At 36.6% G+C, this 13,611-nt stretch overlaps 1 non-coding gene across 1 annotated transcript; it reads right to left on the bottom strand.

The window, feature by feature from the left end:
• Positions 1-12,912: 12,912 nt before the first annotated feature.
• Positions 12,913-13,026, bottom strand: LOC127675897 (small nucleolar RNA SNORA24). The gene has a single exon (XR_007975578.1). It is a non-coding gene; the product is annotated as a small nucleolar RNA SNORA24 (small nucleolar RNA).
• Positions 13,027-13,611: the final 585 nt, after the last annotated feature.

Here is a 13,611-nt window from a genome sequence, read left to right as displayed (position 1 = left end):
CTACATTTTGCTGCATACAGGAAACACGCCTCAGTGTCAAAGACAAACACTACCTTAGAGTAAAAGTCTGGAAGACAATTTTACAAGCAAATGGCCTCAGGAAACAAGCCTGAGTAGCCATTTTAATATTAGATAAAATTGACTTTCAACCCAAAGTCATCAAAAGAGACTCTAAGGAACACTTCTTGCAGGTCAAAGGAAAAATACAACAAGAAGAACTATCAATCCTGAACATCTATGCTCCAAATGCAAGGGCACCCTCATTCATAAAAGAAACTTTATTAAAGCTCAAAGCACACATTGCACCTAACACAATAATTGTGACTGTACTTTCCTCAATGGACCGATCAGGAAAACAGAAACTGAACAGGGACACAGTGAAACTAATTGAAGCTTTGAACCAATTAGATTTAACAGATACATATAGAACATTCTATCCTAAAGCAAAAGAATATACCTTTTTCTCAGCACCTCATGGTACCTTCTCCAAAATCGACCATATAATTGGTCACAAGACAGACCTCAACAAATAAAAGAAGATCGAACTAATCCCATGCCTCCTATCAGATCACTATGGAGTAAAAGTGGTCTTCAATAGCAACAAAAACAACAGAAAACCCACATACACGTGGAAACTGAACAATATTCTACTCAATGATACCTTGGTCAAGAAAGAAATAAACAAAAGAAATTAAAGACTTTTTAAAACTTAATGAAAGTGAAGATACAACATACCCAAATCTATGGGACACAATGAAAGCAGTGCTAAGAGGAAAACTCATAGTCCTGAGTGCCTCCAAAAAGAAACTGGAGAGAGCATACACTACCAGCTTAATGACACACCTGAAAGCCCTGGAACAAAAAGAAGCTATTTCACACAGGAGAAGTAGAAGGCAGGAAATCATCAAACTCAGGGCAGAAAACAACCAAGTAGAAACAAAGAAAACCATACAAAGAATCAACAAAACCAGGAGCTGGTTCTTTGAGAAAATCAACAAGATAGATAAACCTTTAGCCAGACTAACCAAAGGGCACAGAGACAGTATCCAGATTAACAAACTTAGAAATGAAAAGGGAGATATAACAACAGAAACTGCGGAAATTCCAAAATTCATTATATCCTACTACAAAAGCCTATACTCAACACAACTGGAGAATCTGGAGGAAATGGACAGTTTCCTAGACAGATATCCAACACCAAAACTAAATCAGGATCAAATAGATCATCTAAACAGTCCCATAACACCTGAAGAAATTAAAAGGATCATAGAAAGTCTCCCAACCAAAAAAAGCACGGGACCAGATGGCTTCAGTGCAGAATTCTATCAGACCTTCATAGAAGACCTAACACCAATACTCTTCAAACTATTCCACAAAATAGAAACAGAAGGAACTCTACCCAACTCGTTCTATGAAGCCACAATTACGCTGATACCAAAACCACACAAAGGTCCAACAAAGAAAGAGAACTTCAGGCCAATTTCCCTTATGAAAATTGATGCAAAGATACTTAATAAAATTCTTGCCAACCGAATCCAAGAACACATCAAAATGATCATCCACCATGATCAAGTAGGCTTCATCCGAGGGATGCAGGGATGGTTTAATATAAGGAAATCCATCAATGCTATCCACTACATAAACAAACTCAAAGAAAAAAACCATATGATCATTTCATTAAATGCAGAAAAAGCATTTGACAAAATTCAGCATCCTTTCATGCTAAAAGAAAGAACAGGAATTCAAGGCCCATACCTAAACATCTTTAAAGCAATATACAGCAAACCGGTAGCCAACATCAAACTAAATGGAGATAAACTTGAAGCAATCCCACTAAAATCAGGGACTAGAAAAGGTTGTCCTCTCTCTCCATATCTTTTCAATATAGTACTTGAAGTTCTAGCTAGAGCAATTAGACAACATACGGAGATCAAGGGGATACAAATTGGAAAGAAAGAAGTCAAATTAACTTAAGTGACCCGAAAACCTCCACCAGAGAACTCCTACCGCTGATAAAAAACTTCAGCAAACTGGCTGGTTATAAAATCAACTCAAGTAAATCAATTGCCTTCCTATACTCAAAGGATAAGCAGGCTGAGAAAGAAGTTAGGGAAATGACACCCTTCACAATAGCCACAAACAATAAAAAGTATCTTGGTGTGACTCTAACCAAACAAGTGAAAGATCTATACCACAAGAACTTCAGGTCTCTGAAGAAGGAAATCTAAGAAGACCTCTGAAAATGGAAAAATCTGCCATGCTCGTGGATCGGCAGGATTAATATAGTTAAAATGGCCATTTTGCCAAAAGTGATCTACAGATTCAATGCAATCCCTATCAAAATCCCAACTCAGTTCTTCACAGAGTTAGAAAAAGCAATTCTCAAATTCATCTGGAATAACCAAAAACCCAGGATAGCTAAAACTATTCTCAACAACAAAAGAAATTCTGGGGGAATCAGTATCCCTGACTTCAAGCAATACTATAGAGCAATAGTGTTAAAAACTGCATGATATTGGTACAGTGACAGACAAGTGGACCAATGGAATAGAATTGAAGATCCAGAAATGAATCCACACACCTATGGTCACTTGATCTTCGACAAAGGGGCTGAAAACATCCAGTGGAAAAAAGATAGCCTTTTCAACAAATGGTGCTGGTTCAATTGGAGGTCAGCATGCAGGAGAATGCAAATTGATCCATTCTTATCTCCATGTACTAAACTTCACTCCAAGTGGATTAAGGACCTCCATGTAAAACCAGACACACTGAAACTAATAGAAAAGAAACTGGGGAAGACCCTTGAGGACATGGGCACAGGGGAAAAGTTCCTGAACAGATCACCAATAGCTTATGCTCTAAGATCAAGAATTGACAAATGGGACCTCATCAAATTACAAAGTTTCTGTAAGGCAAAGGACACTGTTAAAAGGACAAAATGGCAACCATCAAATGGGGAAAGGATCTTCACCAACCCTACATCTGATAGAGGGCTAATATCCAATATACACAAAGAACTCAAGAAGTTAGACCCCAGGGAACCAAATAACCCTATTAAAAATGGGGTACAGATCTAAACAAAGAATTTTCACCTGAAGAAATTCGGATGGCCGAGAGGCACCTTAAGAAGTGCTCAACATCATTAGCCATTAGGGAAATGCAAATCAAAACAACCCTGAGATTTCACCTTACACCAGTCAGAATGGCTAAGGTGAAAAACTCAGGAGACAGCAGGTGTTGGCGAGGATGTGGAGAAAGAGGAACACTCCTCCACTGCTGGTGGGGCTGTAAGATGGTACCATTTTGGAAATCAGTCTGGAGGTTCCTCAGAAAACTGGACATGACACTTCCGGAGGACCCTGCTATACCTCTCCTGGACATATAACCAAAGGATTCCCCGGCATGCAATAAAGACACATGCTCCATTATGTTCATAGCAGCCTTATTTGTAATAGCCAAAAGCTGGAAAGAACCCAGATGCCCCTCAAATGAGGAATGGATACAGAAAATGTGGTATATTTACACAATGGAATACTACTCAGCAATTAGAAACAATGAATTCACAAAATTTTTAGGCAAATGGTTTGATCTGGAAAATATCATCCTAAGTGAGGTAACCCAATCACAAAAGAATACACATAGAATGAAATCTCTGATAAGTGGATATTAATTAGCCCAGAAACCCTGAATACCCAAGGCACAAATTGCATAACAAAGGACTCCCATGAAGAAGTATGGAGAGGGTCCTGATCCTGGAAAGGATTGATCTAGCATTGCAGGGGAATATAAGGACAGAGAAAAAGGAGGGAGGTGATTGGAGAATGGATGGAGAGAAGAAGGTTTATGGGACATATGGGGAGGGGTTATCTGGGAATGGGGAAATCATTTGGAATGTAAACAAAGAATATAGAAAATAAAAATATTAAAAAAGAAAAGTATAATGAATAGGAAATATTTAAGCTAGGCATGGTGGAATATACCTTTTATTCAAGCATTCAGGAGACTATGTGTGATTATGAATTTTGAAGCCAGTCTGAGCTACATAGTGAGACCATATCTCAAAAAAGCAAAAGGAAAATAAGAGTGGATATGGGAGAAATACGCAGCAGATAAATGAAGGTTATAATTGCAAACAGTTCATTCTCAGTGCTCAGCAAAACTTTCAAACTAAGTAAAATGATTAAAACTAAAATTTTAAGACTTTAAATTCTAGATGTTACCCAATGAATGCATAAAATAAGTGGACATTTAAGATAACTAGTTTAACATGCTGAACTAGAAAAAAAAACAGTGTGAAACTGAAATGATATATGGTGCAAAAATCAATTTAAATAAAGTAAAATAAATAAATTAAATTTGCAGCACAAAATTAGATATTAATAAAGCTTTGTTCTGGTTTGCTCTTCCTTGATGTGATAAATACTGGTCAAAGGCAACTTGGCTTACAGGTTATAATCTTTCCTCAAGGGAAACCAAAGCAGGAACTCAAGGCAGGAACCTGAAAGCAAGAACTGAAGCAAAGACTGGAGAAATGCTGCTTTTGGCTCTCTCAGATACCTTTATTATGCAGCAAAGGCCATCTATCTAGGGAGGAAAATATTCCTCCCTAGACAAGGAAGCTCCCTCCCCTACATCAATTAACAATCAAAAAGCCCCCATTGGTAGGCTCACAAGCCAGTCTGGTGAAGCCAATTCCTCACTTGAGATTCCCTCTTCACAGGTATGTCTAAGGTTGACAAAAACTAGCCAGCTTGAGCCTCTACCTCCTGAGTGCTGTTATTACAAATGTGTGCAGCTATATCCATTTTATACAGGGCTGAGAATCAAATTTGGGACTTCATGAATACTAAGTAAACAGTATTCTTAGTAAACTAAATATTCTTAGTAAACTGTGCTACATCCCCATCCCACTGTTTTATAACTTTTCTGATATTTTTATGGTTTTAACTTTTTATGCATAAATTTGCAAAGCACATAGATTAATACCATGGATGCTGAAAAATAGGGGAAATGTTTACGCTATTGTTCTACCAATGTCTGGTGCAGTGACCTTAGGCAAGTCACTTTTTCTTTGTCTTAATCTCACCATTTATAAAATAGGGCTAGCTTCGGTTTTTAATGAGGCTATTTAAATTTAACAAAGTCTATTTAAGAAAAGAATTATAGAATGCTTTCCTACCACAAAAGCCTTGGATTGGTTTCACATTAACATCCTACCCTAGAAAGACCTATGTAAACATAGCTGGCATTCTAAGCAAAGACCCTTCAAAAGGTCCCAGCTCAAACGTAGTGTGCTGTATTAATGATCAGACAACTTGATTGGTGCAGCTGGGTGTTTGTATAATTTGGGGATAAATTGGTATTGCAGTATAAGATTGGCTGAGAATTTGGTTGCTATAATTGCATGAGACTCAGTTTCTTTTAGTTATATTTTTGGCTTCCTTAAGCAGCAAGGTAGTTAGTTTACAGTCCACTGTATACACAAGCCACTTTGGGCCAAATTTCTTAGTGATACATTTTCTTAGGACAATAATTACACCATTATAAGAGTTAGCCAGGGTTGTTTTGATTTGCATTTCCCTAATGACTAATGACGTTCAACATTTTTTAAGGTGCTTCTCAGCCATCCGAAGTTCTTCAGGTGAAAATTCTTTGTTTAGCTCTGTACCCCATTTTTTAATAGGGTTATTTGGCTCTCTGGAATCTAACTTCTTGAGTTCTTTGTATATATTGGATATTAGCCCTCTATCGGATGTAGGGTTGGTGAAGATCCTTTCCCAATTTGTTGGTTGTCATTGTGTCCGCTTGACAGTGTCCTAAGTCAAAACAACCCTGAGATTTCACTTTACACCAGTCAGAATGGCCAAAATTAAAAACTCAGGAGACAGTAGGTGTTAGCAAGGATGTAGAGAAAGAGGAACACTCCTCCACTGCTGGTGGGAATGCAAGTTGGTACAACCACTCTGGAAATCAGTCTGGCTGTTCCTCAGAAACCTGGGCATAACACTTCTGGAGGACCCTGTTATACCATTCCTGGGTATATACCCAGAGGATTCACCAGCATGCAATAAGAACACATGCTCCACTATGTTCATAGCAGCCCTATTTATAATAGCCAGAAGCTGCAAAGAACCCAGATGTCCCTCAATGAAGGAATGGATACAGAAAATGTGGTATATTTACACAATGGAATACTACTCAGCAATTAAAAACAATGAATTCATGAAATTTTTAGGCAAATGGTTGGAACTGGAAAATATCATCCTGAATGAGGTAACCCAATCACAAAAGAACACACATGGAATGCAGTAACTGATAAGTGGATATTATCCCAGAAGATCTGAATACCCAAGACACAATTTACATATCAAATGACTCCCAAGAAGAAGGAAGGAAAGGTCCCTGGTCCTGAAAAGGCTTGATCCACCATTATAGGGGATTACCAGGACAGAGAAATAGGAGGGGGTTGATAGGGGAATAGGCAGAGGGAAGAGGGCTTCAGGAACCTTTAGGGAGGGGGGTACCAGGAAAGGGAAAATCATTTGCAATGTAAACAAAGAATATAGAAAATAAAAAATTATTTTAAAAAAAAAGAGTCAACTCTACCATATACTACTCTTCACCACTGAGGCATCTGAAGCCAGAGGTACTTGTCAGTCTAGAGCTACAGGGCAAAACTGAACAGCAGAAGTCCTGTCTGGAGGGCAGCTGTGGCACATGCCTTTTATCCCAGCACTTGGGAGGCAGAGGCAGGCAGATTTCTGAGTTCGAGACCAGCCTGGTCTACAGACTGAGTTCCAGGACAGCCTGGGCTATACAGAGATACCCTGTCTCGAAAAAACAAAACAAAACAAAACAAAACAAACAAAAAAAAAAGAAGTCCTGTCTCAAATACAAACACTCCAGGATTAAGGAAGCAAAAGATAACAATTGTATAGTCCCTACCCAGTGCTCCCTACACAGTCTACAGGAAGAAACAGCTATCATTCTTACCTAAGTATTTGTAAATCTTGATCTGCAGGGTAGACAGAGTTTTGAGTAATGCTCCAGTAAGATTATGGGTGACTTTTTAAAACAGAACTAAATCTTTATTAAATTGAGTATCCCATGCCAGACTTATTTCAGAGTAATTTGTAACTGGTATTGTTGATGTTTAAACATGAACTACCTTTTTTTCTTTTTTGCTATAAACCATCAAATGACAATCAACACAACCTATCAATTCTGCATACGTACAAAAAATGTTAAAGTTTTAGAACTGAAAGACACTAGAAACAAAAGCGGAGGGAAAATGACAGGAAATGTTTTTAATATTCTTGAGAAATAGTTACAGCTATATAGTACAAAAAGTTTATATGTGTTCAATCTTAAAATAATTGGGGGGTAAGTATGCCCCCAAAGAACACTATTAAATGCCAAGAAACAATAGATATTCACTTTTATCAAAACAGTGCAATCAGTTTTATTTTACTAAATGCTTCATATAGTAAGGAAATTTTATGTCAAACTGCATTGAAATATAATCACTATATTACAAGAGTATTATGAAAAGCAGAATCCAATCTACAGTAAATGTGAAATATGTCTCACTCATGGTTAAAATTTGAAATACAATCAACTTTCTATATTGAGAATGCAAAGGAGTGGGGTTACAATATAGAAACCGGAGAGTTCACTTAGCATTGATTGTGATTTTTTTTGTAGGATTTCTTGATTCTGTTATATGATGTACATGTGCTTTCATACTTCATCTGCAATAGTTTTATGAATTTTCAAATTAGTGGTCATTCCCTTCAGACAACTCACATTGCCCTTTTATTGTGGATGAAATAAAATCATATGCATCAGGTTATGTGTCACATATAAACAAATATATACACATATAAAATGTGAATTAGCACAAGTTGAATATAGCTATGCATATAATTGTGCATGGGGGCTGACATTTGAGAGTACAGGGCCCTTCCTTCCTATTAGCATGATCCATTTTAGGATTATTTGACCTAAAGTGGAGCACAACTACCCCTGTTAATTATATAAAGCAGATGTAAGTTCATTGGCCTGAAAATCAGGAAAAAATGAGTTCTAATGCTGAGGCTGAATAGCCATCTTCCACTATCGCTGCCAGTTTTCTCATTTGTAAGACTGGATATCTTTATCCAATTTCTAAACTTTAGCTCAGCTCTAAATTCCTCGTTTTATGATTGGACATAATTCAAATTTAATTCTTTCCAAAATAATATTACCAGAACTTACAAATGTCTCTAAATGATATTTCATATGAAAGAGAATAAAAGCCTTGAAGAAGTGACTATTGCCACCCTCTGCTGTGTTGTCTGCACATCTGAATGTTTCACCAGACATTAGTCCATATTCTCATAGTTGGAAACAAACAGCCAGAAAATAGAGATGGGGCAATAAACAAAAGGAATGACCCCTAGTGGGTTCATGCTCTAAAAATAGCACTGGTCAAACTGGTGTGTTGTTTTTGTTATTTTGTTTGCTTGTACTTTTGTAAATACACATAAATTATCTATTCTCTCCCTGCCTTGACACAGTGCTCTCACTTACCCATTCACAGCCCTCCGCATTCCCTCTCCCACCCCTGTTTCACCCTCTTGCCCCATAGCTCTGTTGTTAGCAGCATTCACCAAAATACAATTCTGCTCACCATTAATCCTTGTCTTCCTCTGCCCTCCACAGTACAAGCGCCTCTCTATTTCATTCCTTGCCCCCACCACAGACAATCTGCACATATCTGCAGTCTTTCAGAGAAGTAGCTGGGTTTGTGCAAACCAACTTTGCTTTCTACTACATACAATTATGGAGGAAACATCCTCTCTGTTGTTATAGGGGAGGAGGCTTCAGAAGCTCCACTTGGAGAGATATCTGTTGCTATGCTTTAACGGAATTTCAGATCCTATTTTTTTAAAGAACAACCAAGAATCTCTTAAAACAATTGAAATACTTATTCTGAACAAACTTTAGAAAAAATATGTAAAAATATACCTAAAAATTATATTCTTATATTTGTAATTTTTTTGTTTTTTAAATATTTTTTAAAAAAATTAAGTGAAATGCTTGCACGTAGATGATGACAGAAATATAGCCAAGTGGTAGTTATAAGGATTATATCTACAAAAAAAGGTTAAATTGTAAGATGACTGCAATAAACAGTCATTTAAAATACCTATGACAAAAATCAAACATTGCAAAAAAGTAAAAACATCAATTTTCTTACGAAATTACAATAAAATAAAATTTCCAATGTTATAATAGTCTTTCAAATAATAAACATTTGCAAAAATTCACTATCCTGACAAATACAAAGAATCTTCTTAAAATAAACCAGTACTGCATAAAGATATTTTGTCTTTGAGAATGGTTCTTTCTTTATTGTTCCAAGTCATCTTATTCTCTTAATGACCTGGTTTTTATTTGAAGTTTGGTCTCTCTCTCTCTCTCTCTCTCTCTCTCTCTCTCTCTCTGTGTGTGTGTGTGTGTGTGTGTGTGTGTATGTATATGTGCTTGTATACAGTACATCACACTTAGACAAATACATACCTGATACAAACATAGAGCTGCTGCCCGATCAGCCTGTCTTCCTTCTCTTATTAATACAAGGAGTAAATCACACAATACAACCTATAATCTTGAACGCTGAAAAACAAAATACATTCATCAATGTTTGAAAAGTAACCCTGAAGAAATGCATTCCTAAATCCTTTAAAATAAACAAATTAAGAGTCCAAGAATAGGAATTCAAGGAGATTTAAATTTGAATTAGCTTAACTACTTTTGACAAGTTTACACATGAAAGACACCAAGATTGTATGTACTACTTGCTGCTTTAAGAAGTTTCATTCTGTCTGTCTATATAAAAAAGTTTCAGCCAAAGTTAAATCAATCTCCTCTACTGATTTTCAACATTAGACAAATACCCACCCCACCCCCCCTTTTTGAACCCTGCTTTCAGCTTGACTTTTTCCCCAATTGAAATTCAGGCCCTCAATGGTTGGTTTTTCTTGGTTCTAAATGTTGATAAAAAAGGGTTTTCTCCACTCCCTCAATTTGATGTGACAGGCTTCTGACATGAATAATGGAAGCATTTCTTTCACAGGCAAATCAACTTAATTTAGTCAGCCTTTATACTCTCAGTGGGCAAGCCACAATCCCTGAGATTCCATGAGAGCCTTGAAGTTAGATGAAATCTTTAGAATTTGTACAAAATGTATAAAGTAAACAACACTTATTTTGTCACAATACTTGTATAACTTTTATGCAGAAGTTACAGATGAATATATTACTTCCTAATCAGATCCTGATTTACAAGCAATTTGTGATGAACTCTCTGCATTCAAGGGGGAAATGGTACCTAGTAAGAAAGCTAACAGAATTTTCTACACACATAAATTTTAAAGCATGTGGATTGAAAACAAAACAAAGCAAAAGGGTAAGCAAAAGGAAACACCTAATCCTTCCAAAAGAAACCAATAAAAAACCAAGCTGCATATCCTGGCTAGGGCTCAGGTGTTTATAACAGCAATACATCTATTTTGAAACAATTCTTTGAAGCAGAAACTTCGAGAACTAAAAGAGCAGCCATCAGATTAAAAGCAATAGATCCACAGTCATTTCCATTTCCAAATTCTGGACACCATTATTCCCCTGAGACCTTTTCAGATCAGAAAAAAAGACATGTTAATAATACATTCACGAAAGAAAGATGGGGCTCATAAAAATAAAACTAAGACATATGCCTTCTGAGTTGGCCATTGAAGAATGATTTAAAAATGAATGCAACCAGGCTTGGAGTGCACAGATTTTGCATTCAGTCTCTAACAGAATATGGTACTTGGCATTTGTCCTCTGGCCTTTGATGTCATTTATATAGGGGGAAGACTAGAAGGAAGAAAGGAACACAAAACTTGGGAAGCCAGAGACCTGCTCCAAGCACAGCCAGAAAATTTCCTATTTGACTCTAGACAAGTCTCTTTTCCTATGTAAGCTTCTGATTCTTCTGTATAGAGAGAAAAAAGTGGGTGATCTTTAAGCTTATTCCAACTCTAAAATGCTATAATTCCATAGCTTGGTGACAAAAGTCTAAATGAATAGTAAAATTTAAAGAAAGTTTATGACTCTGAACTTCTCTGACACTATTCCATATGGGGGTGAGGAGTGTATGAGTGTGTGTGTGTGTGTGTGTGTGTGTGTGTGTGTGTCCTTGCATCTATAAAAGAAAATCCCAGCAACTGAGAGGTCCTTGGAGCGCAGACAAGTCTGACAATTACTTAATTCTATCCCCACCCCTACTTTCTTGCAGTACATAGGGTGAGGACTGAATCTAGGCCTCCAATATGCTAGACAATTAGTCTACCACTAAGATCCACCTCCAGCCCAAATTCTAAGTATTTTAAAATAATCAACTTCTCATATTATATAATACTGGCAAATAATAACTGGGAGAATTTTACCTGGATTCATACTCTCTAATACTCTTAGTATATTACAATTTTATCAAACAAATAAAAATCTAACTGTCAAAAGCATGCTTTCAGTAAAGACAGCTTCTATTTTACTATTATTAAGATTTTTCACGAAGATATGTTCTAGTAAAAATTAGCATCATTAATATCAGACTTTTCATATTATAATTTAATTTGTATGCTAATGTTGTTGGCTTCATAAACTAGGAAACTAACTGTTCCAGTACAAAGAGAAAAAAAAGGTGATTTAGTTTCATATAAACTCTTATCTAGAGAGAACTATTTCTACATATATGCCATTTCAGAGAGTAAATAACCACGTTTCTTTAAATTGGTATATCTTTAACCCTCTTTCTCTCCTTTCCTCTATTCCCACTCTTCTGTCCCCTCCTCTTCCATTTTTTTTCTTTCTCAAAATTTGCTAATCAGCCAATTAGGGATCCCAACAATTATAAATGTCAGGGAAGGGAGACAGGAGAGAGAAATGAGAAAGTAGTCAAGGTAAAACAAAATAACTTCACTTTAAAGAGTGTCCACCGTTAACCCCTAGAAAATTTATACTGCACCTTGACGAACTTGCTGTTCCCAGTCTCCACCCCTCCCACCTTCCTTCGCTATTATAATTGTTAGGTCAGTTAATTGGCTGATTAAGAATACCCTGGCATTTTTATTAACTGGCAATTAGAGTCAGACCCTGAGGCACAGATGATTCTCCTGATTGGGGGTGTCACTTGAGTTATAAAGATTAATAAAGTCAAATGAGCTTTAAGGTCTGGCTTAGTTAATTTAATCTTCTATATGGATATTTGAGCAATATCCATCTAATATTATCTTTGCTGCTTTCAAACTAAGCAAAATTCATTTCAGAACAGCAATCATTTCTCTTTAAAAAACGGGGAAAGTACATGTTGGAATGCCGTGCAAATATGGAACAGTGATGTTTGCTGTTAAGATACCTGCAAACTGATGCTTCTTCTACTTTAGTCACCACTATTTCCTTTTTTTAAGGACCATTTCAATAGATGACCCAAGTTCCTTATGTAATAAATCCTCAAGAATATGATATGTGACATGCCCTAATTCCTTTAACCTATGTAAATCCTCTCATACCTTCTTTTTATAACTGTCTAAAAAACTTGGCACCTATGAATTGCCATTGCATGGGGTGGCAATGCAAATGTTCCCTTATATTCCAAAGACTTTGCATGATTATAAGAAGATGATGGTATCATATTAAAAGAATAGCTTGGATAGGCAACTTCAGAATAAGAATATTCTGCAGAATTGATACTGACTGTGAATGTAATACCAAGAGGAAAGGAATCCCAGGGAAATGGTAAAGGCAATCTATACACCAGGTATAGACTGGTAAAGCAGAACCTATAACCCAGGATTTTGGATTAGATATATCCCACTTAACAGTGAAGAAAGTTACCTATGCAAGACAAAATCTGATATCAGTCAAATTAAATAAGAACATGCTGTTCAATAGGTAGGACGAGAGACTGCCATAGCCAGCAGATTCCAAAAATACAATATTTTTTACATGTTAAATGGGAATAATAGTAAGGCAAAGGACATAGTCAACAGGACAAATCTGCAACTCACACATTGGGAAAAAAAACCCACATCCAATAGAGGGCTAAAATTCAAAATATATAAAGAACTCAAGAAGCTAAGCACCAAAAAAAAAAATTGTTCTAAATCCTTAGTGATAAAATAAATGAAAATCAAAATGAGCCTGAGATTTCACCTCATACCAGTCAGAATGGCTAAGATCAAAACCTCAGGTGACAACAGATGCTGGAGATGATGTGGAGAAAGAGGAACACTCCTCCATTGCTGGTAGAATTGCAAACTGGTACAGCCACTCTGGAAATTAATCTGGAGATTCCTCAGAAAATTGGAAATAGATCAACCTGAAGACCAAGCTATACCACTCTTGGGAATATACCCAAAAGATGCCCCACCATGCCACAGGGGCACATGTTCCACTATGTTTATAGCAGCCTTATTTGTGATAGCCAGAAGCTGGAAACAACCCAGATGTCCCACAAAAGAAGAATGGATATAAAAAATGTGGTTCATTTACACAATGGAATACTGTTCAGCTATTAAGAATGAG

The sequence above is a fragment of the Apodemus sylvaticus genome, chromosome X, assembly GCF_947179515.1.
Source record: "Apodemus sylvaticus chromosome X, mApoSyl1.1, whole genome shotgun sequence".
Taxonomy (NCBI): Eukaryota; Metazoa; Chordata; class Mammalia; order Rodentia; family Muridae; genus Apodemus; species Apodemus sylvaticus.
This window is presented reverse-complemented; position numbering and strand designations above follow the sequence as displayed.